This window comes from Phyllostomus hastatus, unplaced genomic scaffold (assembly GCF_019186645.2).
Source record: "Phyllostomus hastatus isolate PE091 unplaced genomic scaffold, TTU_PhHast_1.1 phas_scaffold_78, whole genome shotgun sequence".
Classification (NCBI taxonomy): domain Eukaryota; kingdom Metazoa; phylum Chordata; class Mammalia; order Chiroptera; family Phyllostomidae; genus Phyllostomus; species Phyllostomus hastatus.
This window is the reverse complement of record NW_025334041.1, coordinates 99,634,896-99,649,214: the sequence shown is the minus strand read 5'-3', so window position 1 is coordinate 99,649,214 and position 14,319 is coordinate 99,634,896.

The window sequence follows — 14,319 nt, the reverse complement described above, 5'->3', positions numbered from 1 at the left end:
AGTGCTGAACATCTCATATGGAATCATGCTACTACATTATGTATTTCAAAGCTATTCCATTGCTTTCCAGTACCTTTTGATAGTCTAAATTGTGCTTTGCCTTGAGTTTAAGAAACAAAATGTAGCCCTGGCTGGTGTGGCTCAGTGGATTGAGCACTGGCCTGTGAACCGGAAGATCGCCAGTTTGGTTCCTGGTCAGGGCACATGCCTGGGTTGTGGGCCAGGTCCCCGGTTGTTCAAGAGGCAACCAATAGATGTTACTCTCCATCCCTTTCTCTCTAAAAATAAATAAATAAAATCTTTAAAAAAAAAATGGAGCTTTTAGTATATTTCCCTGAAGCACAAACATGATTTTTGTTTTGTAAACGTATAATAATACTAAAAATTAAACTTTCTCAAAAGTCCAGCAATTTAGAAGTTAAGACCCAGTAAGTAAAATCTCCTGTACTCAATTTACTCAGTAATATAGCTAAAAACAGTGAACGTTGCTTGGTTCTAACAGCCTCTCTGTCCTCAATAAAATAATAATTTGCAAGTTAGTCATCTGTGGCCCTTAAATCCTAAATTAGTGGTAAAACTAATTTACTCATTTGAGAATTCTACCAGAGCTCCAAATACGATCCTATAGATTAGAAAATGTTAATAACTGGTGAAGAAAATTGGAAGTTGTTTTTCCCTTGGATTAGTTTTTCATACTTAACAGTTATTAATATTCTTAAGCTATGCTGAGAGAAACCATTTGTTGGAAAAGCTCCAAGAAAGTATTTCAGCCCCAAAAGCCAGCTGTGAAAATCTTGAGTCAATATTCCTTGAATTTCAGATGACAAGCTGCTCCAGACTCTGCTTTTGATATCTGCCTCTTATCCAACGTTTATTAGATACTAAGCACTATGCTAAACACTTCAGATACCCTGTGGCCACAATCCTATGAGGCAGGTTTACTATCTTCAACTCACAGAAAAGGGAAGGGAGGCTCAAAGCGTTGAACTAAACTGCAGGTGGCTGAGCCAGCATTTCAACTGACTCAAATTCTGAAGTCCATGTTTGTAAATAATACACTATAGTGCTCTCTGTTCATGGAAACGTCCTCCACCCCACGGACCACTCTCTGTTATCCTCTCCCACCTGACAGACCACACCAAAGCGCTCAGCACAAAGCCTTGTAAAATGTGAGAGATGCTTGTTTTTTGTCCTGGTAACACAAGACACGCACTATTTTCCATATATTATTTTTATCATGGAACACCACTCACTGTTCTTAACCTGGTAAATGAAAATTCGCTAGTGTGATTAAATTGCCACTTGGGACTTCTGGCCTAGTTAAATGCCATCAAGCCCTCCTTTCTTTGATAATCCTTTTGTGATGGTGAACAATGGGAGTACATTGGCCATTTATCTAGATCCAGATTGTATTAATGATTTAATGATAGAATTCCTTCATCTTTTATTTACTAGAATAAAGAATATATCTTATTTTTGTTTCTCCTCAGACCTCACATAAAATTGACCCTCAACAAATATTTACTGAATAAATGTATGAACCTTCATCTTCTACCCACACCGTATAAAATCTTCCCCAATTACCCCAATTCCCATGGGTTTCCTACCAGTCCTTATTTTTCAGTGTTTGGTTCTTGAGGAAAGAATTATTTTTCTGTTTTACAATGGTTAGGGAAGAAAAAGCGGTAGAATTATTAACTTGCTTTAGCTATATTTCTTTTCAGTCAGGTTCTGCACTAGATTATTTAAATGTTTTTTTGCTCATTTAGCACTGCTTTCTCAGGCATGGCTCTGTATGTCACTTCTCCTTAACAAGAGTACAGTGTCTAAGGGACTTCTGGCCAAGAGGGAGGCATAGGTAGATACACTTTGCCTCTTCACACTAGAAGAAGGCAAACAGCCTTTAACTAGAAGAAGGACAACAACAAACTTAAAAAATAACCAGAACTGCCAGAAAATCAAACTGTATGGAAGTCTGACAACCAAGGAGTTAAAGAAACATCCATCCAGACCAGTAGGAGGGGTGAGACAGGCAGTCAGGTGGAGAGGACTCGGAGCAAGGTGGCAGCTGGCTGAGTGGGCGGTCTCACATTTGCATGCAGATAAACCAGGAGGAACAACTGAGGAGCAAGACAGACTGCACAACCCAGGGTTCCAGAGCAGGGAAATAAAGCCTCAAAACCTCTGTAGAAACCTGTGGGGGTTGCAGTGGCAGGAGAAACTCCCAGCCTCACAGGAGAGTTCATTAAAGAGACCCACAGGGTCCTAGAACATACACAAAACCACCCACCTGGGAATCAGCACCAGAAGGGCCCAATTTGCTTGTGGGTACTAGGGGAAGTGACTGGCTAAAAGCCAGCCAAGAGCCGAGGAAGTGGCATTGTTCCCTCTTGGACCCCTCCCCCACATACAGCATCACAGTGCAGCAATGTGGGTTGCCCTGCCCTGGTGAATACCTAAGGCTCTTCCACTTACTAAGTAGCAGGCCCTCAGAGACCAAAAAAAAAACAAAAAAGGCTTGAATGAAAGAATAGATCAAAGCTCCAAAAACAGAACTAAGCAATGAAGAGATAGCCAACCTATCAACAGATGCACAATTAAAAACACTGGTAATCAGGATGCTCACAGAAATGGTTGAGTAGAGTATGCCTGCAAAATAGAGGGAAAAGTGAAGGCTATGCAAAGTGAAATAAAGGGAAATGTACAGGGAACATTGACAACAGTGACGGAAAGGAAACTGGGACTCAAATAAACTGTTTGGACCAGAAGTAAGAAATAAACATTCAGCCAGAACAGCATGAAGAAGCAAGAATTCCAAAAAATGAGGAGAGGTTTAGGAACCTCTTGGGCAACTTTAAATGTCCCAACATCCAAATCATAGGAGGAGGATTTACCAGATGGAGAGGATGTACCAGAAGGAGAAGAACAAGAGCAAGAAATTGAAACCTTATTTGAAAACATAATCAAGGAGAACTTCCCTAATCTGGCAAAGAAAATAAACTTCCAGGAAGTCCAGGAAGCTCAGAGAGTCCCAAAGAAGTTGGACCCAAGGAGAAACACACCAAGGTACACCATAATTACATTACCCAAGATTAAAGAGAAAGAGAGAATCCTAAAAGCAGCAAGAGAAAAGGGGGACAGTTGCCTACAAAGGAATGCCCATAAGACTGTCAGCTGATTTCTCAAAAGAGACCTTACAGGCAAGGAGCTGGAAAGAAGTATTCCAAGTCATGAAAGTCAAGGACCTACATCCAAGATTGCTCTATCCAGCAAAGCTTTCATTTAGAATGGAAGGGCAGATAAAGTATTTCCCAGATAAGGTCAAGTTAAAGGAGTTCATCATTACCAAGCCCTTATTTTATGAAGTGTTAAAGGGACTTATTGAAGAAGGTCAAAAATATGAATGGCAAAATGACAACAAACTCACAAGTATCAACAACTGAGCCTTAAAAAAGAAAACTAAGCAAACAACTAGAACAGAAACAGAATCAGAGAAATGGAGATCACATGAAGGGTTATCAGTGGGGAGGGGGAGGGGAGAGCATGGAGGAAAAGGTACAAGGAATAAGAAGCATAAATGGTTGGTACAAAATACACAGGGGGATGTTAAGAATGGTATAGGAAGGGGAGAAGCCAAAGAGCTTATATGTATGACCCATGGACATGAACTAAGTGTAGGAAGTGTGTGCATGGGGAATAAAGGGGAGAAAAATATGGGACAACTGTAACAGCATAATCATTAAAATTTTTTTTTTTAAAAAAAGAGTACAGTGTCTGTGTCTCCTGTTTTATTTCCCCCATTCATTGGCAGTGATGGAAGTAAAATCCCTGATTTCTAAGGTCAAGAAAAGAATTTCATTTTCTTTCTTTTTAAGATTTATTTTATTTATTTATTTCTAGAGAGAAGGGGGGAAATTGGGAGAGAAACATTGATCAGTCGACTCTCACAAGCACCCCAAGTAGGACCAGGCCTACAAACCCAGGAATGTGCCCTGACCAGGAATCGAGCCAGCAACCTTTTGCTTTGCAGGATGATGCTCAACCAGTTGAACCACACCACTCAGGGCCACAATTGTATTTTCAATCTCCAGCTCCATAAACTGAAAACATTCCAGTTCTAAGGTACCAACAGAGGAAGTGTCTAACATTACGGTTTCTGTGAAGAACACAATGCCCAATCACCTCTTTCCTTGGAGCAATGTTAATAGAATCAGGTCTTATAATTTCTTTGACATACTTTCTTGCTAATGTCAAACAAATGAGCAAAAAGCTCTCATTAGCCCTTGCTAATATCAGATGTGGCATGTGTTGAACCTGAAGCGTTTACAGAGGTTGTAAAACTGATCCTAGTGTTGCAGCCACAGAAAACAGGCATAAAGCACTCTTTGTGAATTGCTCCACTTTTTAAGGTCTATCTGGCATCTGAACAAGCTGCATTTTGCAAAAACATCAGGCTTTGCATGAAAATCAAGGTTCCCGCATTGGGAGTCAATTGAAGGGTCTCCCACTCATCAGCATGCTCGAAGCAGGCAGCCGAAGGTTCTGGGAAGTGTCAAAGGGGCAAACCTGCACATAAATGGAACTCAGAGAAGCAAACTGAACTTATCTTGGCACCAGCTAAGTGAAGTTTTAAAAAAGCAAAATTATCTGTTTACTGGGCCAGAGGAAGGAAAATCCACTCATTTGTCCATAAGCCATGAAGTGGTATGTTTACTTTGGTAAAATTAATATCAAAGGTACTAGACCTAAAGAGATTGTCTGTTAACTCTCTTACGGAAAGCAAAATCTCACTAAATCTGCACCTTTATTCAAAGTGCCACATACTTTAAACGTAACTGGTATCCTCCCTTCCCTCCCTGCCAGAACCAGTTACCCCTGTTCTCCTTTAACGCTTGTGGCTGCTGAAGACTGTACTTTCATTGTCAGTGTCCTCGGGCTTTAGAATGAGCCAAGGGTTTCCGATGAGAAAGAATGCTGGCCGGCTGGCAGCTCCGGGGAAGCCAGGTGGTCCCTTGGAAAAAGACACTCTGAGGAAACAGACAACAGGCCTTTTAATCCTCCAAAATCAAGACCCACGGCCCCTTTCATTAGAGTCCTGCGGATCATCAACCTGGGACCACAGAGAGGGATTCAAAAAATGAAAACATGGGGAAATTGTAAGCCAGCTAGATAGAGATTAGGGTTCGAATCATTTCCAGGCCTCATACATTCAGTTGCTTATTATTTGGTTCATTTATTCAACAGTTATGCACCAGAAACCCACTAGGGCCAAGGACAGATAGGTACAAAAGATTTGGTGCTGAACAAAATAGGCAGTGTTTACCCTATGAGAACTTTATTCCAGTGGGGGAGACAGCCAGTAAAAATTACATGTAATTGTTATGGACTGAATAAAATTCATATTTGAAGTTCTAACCTCCAAGATGACTGTGTTTGGAATTAAGGCCTTCAAAGAGGGAATTATGGGTAAAAGAGGCCATAAGGGTGGGGCTCCAATCCCATACATATCGGGGCGCAGGGTATGCTGCCTTTAGTAAGAGCTATTTGATGAAACCATTGTAAGTATAAATGAAATGAATTGTTATAAGGTATACTTCTCACAGTGGATTATGGCCAAAAAAGATGAGAGAACACATCAGTGTGTGGCTTGCATGAGGCCACAGAAGTTTTCTAGAACCCCAGTTTTCTCACATGTAAATGGGGAATAAGTATAGTACCTACCTCATAATGTAAGGTGCCTGCTACATAGTGATGCTTCTGTCAATAAATGTAGATACTATTATTATTAAATGGAGCAGTTTGGGCAGGAGCTTGATAGTAATAACAGTGCTGCTTTGATTTAGTTAACAATAAACATTTCAACTTCAGAACCTCCTCCAAAGTGTTCTTTAAAAACACCAAAGAGCCACTAAGGAAGTAAGAGATTACAAGGCAGAAAATTAAGAGAAAATAAGGACATTAAGAGGTAAGTGAACGATGGTGGGTACTTTTGCCCTGAAGGCATTTGCCAAACCTAGAAAAACTGAGCTTCAATTTGATGACCCCCTCCTCCTCTTAAAAGGAGATCCATTCCCCATAAAACTGGGACCCCCAAAGATCTATATCCTCAGGGCAGAGATAAAGAAGAAGAAAGCTTACCCCACTCTAATCTACTCCATTTCTAGAGGACCTCAGGAAAGGTTGTCTTGGAAGTTAAAAGGAAAATGGGAAAAAAATCCCTTGTAGGTTGTCTCCACAAGCTTACTGCAGAAGTAACACCTGCTTGAGTGTGGTTAGTAGGGTAATAAAATGGGTGTAATAATTTATAGTTTTAATTTGAACATTTCACTTAAAATGTCATGTGGTGTGCTTGAATGTGGTATTGTTATGTTACAGAATTACATGCTTATGATTTTGTAATAAAAAGGGGCATTATTTGTGCTGGACCCTGTAGCTAAGCACCCCTCACATAACCTAGGTAGTTCCAAAACACTTCAAGTTCAATTTAAAGCAGTCTTAGACTGGTAATACACTTAGATGCCTGGAAAAAAGAAGTAGGTGCCAATTTTTTTCTGGAGGAACATGCCTTCATCTAAACCGGTGCTCTCAACAAAGGGCAAGAATTTTCACATAAAATTTGTCAGGGAAAATTAGCAGCTCAGAATAAAAATAAACAAAGCATGAAGGAAACAAGGCACCATGAGGGAGAACCAACAAAAATAATAGACCAGAGGCTTATTAAAAAATAAAATATTGAAATTATCAAAGTTATTTTAGAAAACTTTTACTCTGTTTAAGAAGTAAACAGTTCACTTTTAAATATATGTAGAAACTGAAAACTCTAAAATTATAATTTAACAGGCTTTTTTAAATGGTCAAATAAAATCTCCAGAAAGGAAAAATAGTAAAAATAGTTAACATTATAGAGTTATTGATCAATTTTAACAGATTAAATTTAGGTAAGGAGAGAACTCATGAACTGGAAGGTAAATTGGAAAAAATTATTCAGAATACAGTCAGTCATTGCTTAATGACAGTGACACACACATTCTGAGAAATGCATTGCTAGGCGATTTCAGCACTGCACAAACTTCACGGAGTGCGCTTACACAGACCTCATGGTACAGCATGCTACACACACAGGTATGTGGTGTGTGTAGCCTATCAATCTTAGGCTACACACTTGTACAGCATGGTACTGTACACTGAATATTGTAGGTAGCTGTAACACAACAGAAAGTGCTTGTGTATCTCAACATAGAAAAGGTACAGTAAAAAATATGGTATAAAACGTTAAAAATGGTACACCTGCATGAATGGAGTTTGCAGGGCTGGAAGTTACTCCAGGTGAGTTAGTGGCAGTGAGTGAATGTGAAGGTTGGGACATTACTATACACCACTGTAGACTTTATAAACACTGCACTTAGGCTACACTAACTTTATTTAAAATATTTTTTTCAATAATAAATTAACCTTAGCTTACTGGTAACATTTTTACTTTAGAAACTTTAAATTTTTTAACTTTTCAAAAAAAACCCCTCTTGTAATAATACTTAGCTTAAAACACGAACACAAGGTACAACTGTACAAAAATATTTTCTTTTATCTTTATTCTACTTTTTCTAATTTTTTTACTTGATAAACTTTTTAATTAAAAATTAAGAAATGTGACAGGAAGATGGTGGCTTTACTCTAGGCAGCGTTTTTCTCGGCTTCTGTGAAGAGGAGGGAAACTTGCGGATCAGTGGAGAAACAGAGCAAGTGGACTAGGTTACCGAATCACTTTTGAAAGCAGGACATCAAAAATTATTGTGATCATGGAAAAACCAGACGGTAAGGAGACTGCTTCAGGACAAGAGGGGCCCAGGGATCGGCACGGGGTTTAGGGGTGTGCAGTCCCCAGGCCCGGTGCTCGGGGATCCCGGGAGAGGGGAGTCGCTGCTCCCTTCCCCGAATACTGGGGGGGGGGGGGGGTGGTGAGCAACTCCAAGGGAGAATGTGTTGCTAGAAGGAACAGATTGGCCAGTTGGACTGGGAAAAAATCGCCCAGGGACTATGAACACCCGCCCAGAGACTTGGGAGAAGTGAGGGCCTCTAGCCAACAGGACCAGGGGCAGCCTGGAAGAGCGCCTGCACCCCTAGCCGGCACCCCTAGCCGGGAGGAAGTGCAGATTGGTGGAGAGCACAGAGTCGGAACACACTCGGTTCGCGCCCCATAGGGAGGCCTGAATAGCGTGCCGGGATCCCGGGAGGGACATGGTGTTTGGTGCGTTCCTACAGTAGTGGCTCAGAAATTTCCAGCCAGCCCAACCGGGGGAGCCGGGAAAGGCGCCAACACCCGGTCGGAGTGTGGTTCGGTGGTGACCACGGAGCTGGAAAGGGCTCGGCTTGCGCACCATCGGGAAGACTGTCTCGCGCTCGCTGTGGACCCGGAATGGGTGCGGCAAGGCGCTTAGGGCGATCCTAGACCCCGAATTTCAAAAGTTTGGGGGAAGGGCACGCCCTTTTACGATTCCCAGGGAGGGTGCAGTGAATCCCAAAAAGACGCGGGTGCCTCCTGAGATCATAGAGCTGGAATCCTGCAGGCCCCCCGGAGTCTGGAAGAACATGGAAGTGAGATCCAGAGAGCCAGAGTCTCGGGAACACCCAGGGTACAGCAAATCTGTATTCTGACAGACTTGCTGAGATTTGGGCTGGGAGAGAGAGAAGCATTTCAAAGGTCCCTCAGCCAGCTGAAGCCAGCAAGATCAGAAAAACTGGTCTGGCCAGTTAGAAACCAACAAGAGGTTTTTTGTTTGTTTGTTTGTTTGTTTTCTTTTCCTTTTTTTTCCTTTTCTTTTTTTCTTTTTTTATTTTGTTTGGTTTTGTTTGGTTTTGTTTGGTTTAGTTTGTTTTTTGTGGCTGTTGTTAGTTGATTGATTTTATCATGTGTTTTATGTGACATTTTATTTTTCAATTCTTATTATTTTTATCTTGCAATCCCTTATGTTTCTCTTCCATTCATCCTAATATTATTCTTTCCACTCCAAATTTATCTCTCCTGCACTATATCTTCTGCTTTTCTTTCCTTTTTCTTTTTTTATCTTGCAAGTTACTGAAAATTTGTATTATCTTTTTCTCACTTTTCCGACATTTTTTATTTTAATATTATTTTGGTATTCTTTTTCTTTCTGTATAATCTTCTTTGCTTGGCTGGTTATACTGTCATTTGATAGGTTCCCCCTGGTATCTCAGTCACAATGTGTTGATAAGTTACTATCCTTCATCTGCGTTCCATTAATACACCTCTCAAGGTTCTATACTATTTATTCTTGTTATCTAGATCTCATCAATTCTGCCACAAGACTGTCACTTTACTATTACTCTTAGTAAGACCTAGTCTATACAATTGTAAATACTTCTCAATACCCCTACCTGATCTCAGCCCACTTTGCAATTTTCTGAACTATACTATTGTGGGGGGTTGTCTCTATTCTTTTACACACTACTCCTATATACTAATCTTTAATCCAACCCTACCTTAGAATCTGACCTTCCACAGCCTCACAGCTTTCTAGATCCAACTAACAATCCTCTCGTCCCCAATAAGAGTCTTACCTTCTTTCCACCCTTTCTAAAACGTGGATAGTGGGGTGGAGGATCACGGTTAACACTATAAGGAGCCAAAGGATAACCCATCTCTTCTCTACTGGCTGCTAATGTAAATATCATAGTACACTGTCTTGCTGTCTTAAACCATTTCACCTTACTCCTCCAACTGATCACAAAAAAGAGTAAGGGGAAGCTGTGAACACCAGGATACACGAAGGAGATTGCACCACTGAATCTCACAAATATTCTACCACAGAAGTTCACACCATAATTACAGGGAATCAGAACAGATCAAATTAACAAACAAGAAGAAAAAAGAAGAAACACACAAACAATGAGAAAACAAAGAAACAACCCCCAACTGAAGGGAAATGAGGAAGACTCAGGAAAAATGCTAAATGAAATAGAGGCAACTCAACTATCAGACAGTGAGTTCAAAACAATGATTACCAGGAAGTTCAATGAACTCACATTGAGTTTTCAGAAATTAGAGGGAAACTACATCAATCTCACTGCAAACTATATAAACATGAAAAAGGAAATAGAAACTCTCAACAAAGGTCAAGAGGAAATGAAGAATACAATTTCTGAACTGAAGAACAGAATAGAAGGAATGAAAAGCAGGATCGATGAAGCAGAAGATCGGATTAGCAAGCTGGAGGAAAAAGTAGAAAACAACATCCAGAAAGAGCAAGAAAAGGAAAAGAGGCTCAGAAAGAATGAAGAGGGATTAAGAGAAATGCAAGACAATATGAAACGTAATAATATCCGTATAATAGGGATACCAGAAGGAGAAGAAGAAGAGCAAGGGATCGAAAACCTAGTTGAACAAGTAATGAAGGAGAACTTTCCTAATTTGATGAGAGAAAAAGTCACACAAATCCAGGAAACACAGAGAGTCCCAATCAAGAGGAACCCAAAGAGGCCCACCTCAAGACACATCATAATTAAAATGGCAAAATTTCAAGACAAAGAGAGAATCTTAAAGGCAGCAAGGGAGAAAAAGGAAGTAACATACAAGGGAGTCCCAATAAGGCCAACAGCCGACTTCTCAATGGAAACACTTCAAGCCAGAAGAGAATGGCAAGAAATACTCCAGGTAATGAGAACCAGAGGTCTGCAACCAAGGCTGCTATATCCAGCAAGCCTCTAGATCAAGATAGAAGGCCAAATAAGAAGCTTCCCAGACGTCTAAAAGAAGTCTAAAAGAATACGCCTCAACCAAACCAGCTCTGCAAGAGATCCTAAAGGGACTGCTTTAAGGAAGGGAAGGAAAAGAGAGAGAGAGAGAGAGAGGAACACACGTACATAAAAGAAAATGAATAAGTACCTATCAATAATAACCTTAAACATAAATGGATTAAATGCTCCAATCAAAAGACATAGAATAGCTGATTGGATAGGAAAAAATGACCCACATATCTGCTGTCTACAAGAGACCCACCTCAGGATAAAAGACCTACACAGGCTGAAAGTGAAGGGCTGGAAACAAATCTTCCAAGCAAATGGACAGGAAAAAAAAGCCAGGGGTAGCAATACTCATATCAGACAAAATAGACTTCCAGAAAAGGTCCATAAAGAGAGACCCTAGAAGGTCACTTCATAATACTCAAGGGAAGAATCCATCAAGAAGACATAAATATTGTAAATATATATGCACCCAACATAGGAGCACCTAAATACATAAAGAAAATTTTAGAGGACTTCAAGAAAGATATGGACAGCAACACAATTATAGTGGGAGATTTTAACACCCCATTATCAAAAATGGACAGATCTTCTAAACAAAATATCAACAAAGATATTGTGGCATTGAACAATACCCTTGAGGAAATGGACTTTACTGATATATACAGAGCCCTCCACCCAAAAGAAGCTAAATATACATTCTTTTCAAATGTACATGGAACATTCTCAAAGATAGACCACATGATAGGACACAAAACAAGCCTCAAGAATTTCAAGAAAATTGAAATCATACCAAGCATTTTCTCAGACCACAAGGGACTGAAGCTAGAAACCAACCCTAAGGAAAAAAACCAAAAACACTCAAAATCATGGAGATTAAATAGCATGCTATTAAACAATGAATGGGTCAAAAATGACATTAGGGAGGAAATCAAAACGTTTCTGGAAACAAGTGAAAACGAACTCACAACAACCCAAAACTTATGGGACACAGCCAAGGCAGTCCTGAGAGGGAAGTTCATAGCGATACAGGCCCACCTAAAAAGGTTAGAAACATTCCAAACAAACAACCTAACCCTATGTCTACAAGAACTTGAGGAACAACAACAAAGGCAGCCCAGAGCAAGCAGAAGGAAGGAAATAACCAAGATCAGAGCAGAATTAAATGACATAGAGACTAAAAGCACAATTCTAAGGATCAATGAATCCAAGAGCTGGTTCTTTGAAAAGATAAACATAATCGACAAGCCCTTAGGCAGGCTCATCAAGAAAAAAAGAGAGAAGACCCAAATAAACACAATCAGAAATGAAAGAGGAGAGATTACAACAGATACCACAGAAATACAAAGGATTGTAAGAAATTACTACAAAGAACTGCATGCCAAGAAATTTGAAAACCTAGGTGAAATGGACAAATTTCTAGAAAAATATAATCTTCCAAAACTCAATGAAAAAGAAGCAGAAAGTCTGAACAGGACAATAACAACAAAAGAAATTGAAGCAGTAATCAAAAAACTCCCAACACACAAAAGCCCTGGACCAGATGATTTCACAGGAGAATTCTAAAAAGCATTTAAGGAAGAGCTAACCCCTATCCTTCACAGACTATTCCAAAAAATCCAAAAAGATGGGAGTCTCCCAAACTCTTTTTATGAGGCCAGCATCATCCTAATCCCAAAACCAGATAAAGACACAACAAAGAAAGAAAACTTCAGGCCAATATCACTGATGAACATTGATGCTAAAATCCTCAACAAAATACTGGTAAACCACATCCAATAATACATTAAAAAGATCATACACCATGACCAAGTGGGATTCATTCCAGGGATGCAAGGATGGTTCAATATTCGCAAGTCAGTAAATGTAATACATCACATAAACAAAAGCAAAGACAAAAACCACATGATTATATCAATTGATGCAGAAAAAGCATTTGACAAGGTACAGCACCCATTCATGATAAAAACACTTGGCAAAGTGGGAATAGAGGGAACATTCCTCAACATAATAAAGGCCATATATGAGAGACCTACAGCCAGCATCATACTCAATGGGCAAAAATTAAAAATCTTTTCCACTAAGATCAGGAACAAGGCAAGGCTGTCCACTTTCACCACTTCTGTTCAATATAGTACTGGAAGTTTTAGCCACAGCAATCAGACAATAAAAAGAAATAAAAGGCATCCAAATCGGAAAGGAGGAAACAAAACTGTCACTGTTTGCAGATGACATGATAGTATACATAGAAAATCCTATAGACTCCACCAAAAAACTGCTTGACCTAATAAATGAATTTGGCAAAACAGCAGGATACAAAGTCAATATCCAGAAATCAAAGGCATTTCTGTACACCAACAATGAAACAGCAGAAGCAGAGATCAAGGAAAAAAATTCCATTTGAAATAGCAAAAAGAAAAAATAAAATATCTAGGAATAAACCTAACCAAAGAGGTAAAAGACCTGTATTCAGAAAACTATATAACACTCAGGAAAGAAATCAAGGAAGACACAAACAAATGGAAACATATACCGTGTTCATGGATTGGAAGAATTAATATCATCAAAATGTCCATACTACCCAAAGCAATTTACACATTCAATGCAATTCCTATTAAAGTACCAATGGCATATTTCACAGACATAGAACAAACACTTCAAAAAATTTTATGGAATTATAAACAACCCCGAATAGCTGCTGCAATTTTGAGAAAGAAGAGTAAAGTAGGAGGGATCACAATACCCGACACTAAACTATACTACAAGGCCACTGTAATCAAAACAGCCTGGTACTGGCATAAAAACAGGCACATAGACCAATGGAACAGAATAGAGAGCCCAGAAATAAGCCCAAGTCTCTATGGTCAATTAATATTTGACAAAGGAGGCAGCAACATAAAATGGAGTAAAAATAGCCTCTTCAACAAATGGTGTTGGGAGAACTGGACAGCCACGTGCAAAAAAATGAAACTTGAGCACCAACTTACACCATATACAAAAATAAATTCAAGGTGGATAAAAGACTTAAATATAAAAGGTGACACCATTAAAGTCCTAGAGGAGAACGTAGGTAGGAAAATCGCAGATATTTCACGCAGAAACTTTTTTACTGACTTGTCCCCTAGAGCAAGGGACATAAAGGAAAGAATAAACAAATGGGACCTCATCAAAATAAAAAGCTTCTGCACAGCCAAAGAAAACAGTATCAAAATAAAAAGAGAACCAACTGTATGGGAAAACATATTTGCCAATGATACCTCAGACAAGGGTTTAATCTCCAAAATATATAAAGAACTTACAAGACTGTACTCTAAGAAGACAAGGAATACAATTAAAAAGTGGGCAAAGAACTTGAACAGACACTTCTCCAAGGAGGACATACAGAAAATCCAAAGACACATGAAATGATGTTCAATGTCACTAGCTATCAGAGAGATGCAAATTAAAACCACAATGAGATACCACTTCATACCAGACAGAATGGCCATCATAAACAAAGCAACAAACAACAAGTGTTGGAGAGGTTGTGGAGAAAAGGGATCCCTAGTGCACTGCTGGTGG